Source organism: Triticum dicoccoides, chromosome 7A, assembly GCF_002162155.2.
Source record: "Triticum dicoccoides isolate Atlit2015 ecotype Zavitan chromosome 7A, WEW_v2.0, whole genome shotgun sequence".
NCBI lineage: Eukaryota > Viridiplantae > Streptophyta > Magnoliopsida > Poales > Poaceae > Triticum > Triticum dicoccoides.
In genome coordinates this window covers 138,911,505-138,914,183 of record NC_041392.1, presented here as the reverse complement: position 1 = coordinate 138,914,183, position 2,679 = coordinate 138,911,505, and positions in this window count along the sequence as shown.

Below are 2,679 nucleotides of genomic sequence, written 5' to 3'. Positions count from 1 at the left end.
AGCAATATTTCGCGAGTTAAAGCATGAGCTAAATATCATTGATTCGAGCAATGTTGCTTGAACCCTTGCACACCCCACCTCACTCAACTTGTTGTCTAATCTAGGTGTAGGCATGGACATAGGGAGAGTGTTGTTCTCTCAATGAACTCTCCCTCCCCCATTATGCATAAAGCGATCAACTCTTTCACATTAGCCATTTTTTATGGTACTTGTGCTTCAAAGACGAGTTTTGGTCATGGTCCCAAGGATAATTCTTCGCTGTGCCATACCAATTGACTCAAACATAGGTGGCTCCGGCCACCGCCCTCTCCTTGGAGAGTTTGTGTCTCGTTTTTGGTCTGTGTTGTGTCTTGCTTCTCTTCCTTCATGCCGAGCTTGTGCTTGTGGTGTCCTTTGTGTTAGCTCGTTGGTGTGGTCTTTCGCTTGAAGGTTCAGTGCTTCGGTGTTCTCTCGGTTGGTTGAAACTGCTCTTTCTTGAGTTCACGGTACTACCACGGCCTGCCACGGTACTACCGCGAGGGGAGCGTGCGGTACTTCCGCACCCAGCGCGGCAGAATTTTTTTTCTGCCGCCTGGGGGAGCGGTAGTACGGCCTCAGTGCGGTACTTCTGCCCGGGTGGTACTACCGCAATGACGCGCGGTACTACCGCGTGAGAAGTGCATGGTACTTCCGCACCCAGCGTGACAGCAATTTTTTACTACCGCCTGGGGGAGCGGTACTAAAGCCACGGTGCGGTACTTCCGCCCGGGGCGATACTACCGCGATGACGTGCGGTACTACCGTGCGGTCGAGGGTCGTGGGGGGTTAAACACGGGCAGGGGGAGTTCTAACTCCCCCGTACCCATTTGTCTCTCTCCCCACTCCATCTCTCTCTCGCTCAAGAACGACGCCAGAGGTCCTTGCCGGATCTCCGTCTCCGGCCGCTCTCCTCGGATTCTAACCGGTGGGATCGTTCCCCACCACTCCCTCTTGCCATGGAACAAGGTTTCTCCCCAATCCCTTCCTTTTTCTTGTTCGTCTTGTTGTTTTTAGGTTTTGGGGAGATGCAAGTTGTTCGTGCGATTTTAGGTCAAATCTTTGCAAGAGTAGGATATAGGAGAGTGGTTTTGTGTAGTGATGGTACTTTCTATAGTTGTCCCGTGATGGATTTGATCGACCGTAGTACCGCGTGTTGACACGGTTGTGCTCAGATCTCCGTGGTCGTTACGGATTTGCAACCATGCAGTACTACCGCTCTTCAGGTGCGGTACTACGGCGCGTCCGGTACTACCGCCCTACTAGTGCGGTACTACCGCGTCGCTGGTACTACCGCCCCTTGGAGCGGTACTACCGCACGTGGCGCAACACATGCTACTACCGTTGTCTCAAATCCCTCTTGTGGCACTTCTCACGTGCTATGTCTGCTTGTTTCACCCATTTTGTTGTGGTCTTTGCATTGATCCTTCTCGTGTTTCATGCGTGGTTGTTTTGTGGTGTGTGTTTTAGGTGGTGGCTCAGGTGCTCTGGCTCGCCGCCCCAATCCAAGCCGTAACATGGGATCCAAGCGTATGCGCAACTCAGAGGCAGCAGAGTCCGTCCCAGCTGCCGAGTCTGACGGGGAGCGTGCAAGTGACCACTCAGCTTGAGCCACCACTATTGTTGTAGGTGTCCTCTCTGTCTTTTTGGCGTCTCGATACCAAAGGGGGAGAGAATGTAGGATTTGTGAGTTGTGTCGTGTTTGGGTCAGTTGAACTTCGTGTATGTCGTTTGCTTTGGTTTGCTTTGATTTGTGCTTGTGAGTCCTTCTATCATATGGTGTAAGACATATGCACTCTATCGTACCATAGTGAGCTTATTCTATCTTCTGCTTATTTCATTATGCTCTTCCCTATCTTGCTGTAACACCCCGGATGTAATTTTCCCAATGTGTACTCCAACTCTTGCCGTTTCCGGTGTTAAGTTAATTTATTTTCTCGAGTTCGGGTCTTTGTCTCCATGTGTTGTTGTCGTTGTCATGCATCTCATATCATGTCATCATGTGCATTGCATTTGCATACGTGTTCGTCTCATGCATTCGAGCTTTTTCCCTGTTGTCCGTTTTGCATTCCGGCGCTTCGTTCTCCTCCGGTGGCCAATTCTAGCTTTCTTTCATGTGTGGGGATTAAACATTTCCGGATTGGACCGAGACTTGCCAAGCGGCCTTGGTTTACTACCGGTAGACCGCCTGTCAAGTTTCATATCATTTGGACTTCGTTTGATACTCCAACGGTTAACCGAGGGACCGAAAAGGCCTCGTGTGTGTTGCATCCCAACACCCCTCCAATTTGGCCCAAAACCCACCTAAGCCTTCTCCATCATCTAGATCGTTCGATCACGATCGCGTGGCCGAAAACCGCACCTCATTTGGACTCTCCTAGCTCCCTCTATGCCTATAAATAGGTCCTCCTCGAAAATCCGGATCTCCCTCTTCCCCGAAACCCTAATTTTTCCCCTCCGCGCCGCCGGACACGTCCGGGCGATGCCAGACAAATCCCGCCGCCGCTCCCAGCCTCTCCCGTCGCGCCACGTGGCACCTGCGCCGCCGCCCACCGCTCCGGCCCGGGAGGCCCGCAGCCGGCCCCCGCGAGCCCGTGCCCCGCCGCCTGCCTCCTCGCCCGACCGTGCCGCCCTGCTCCTTGCCGCGCCGCCTACCTCCGCCAG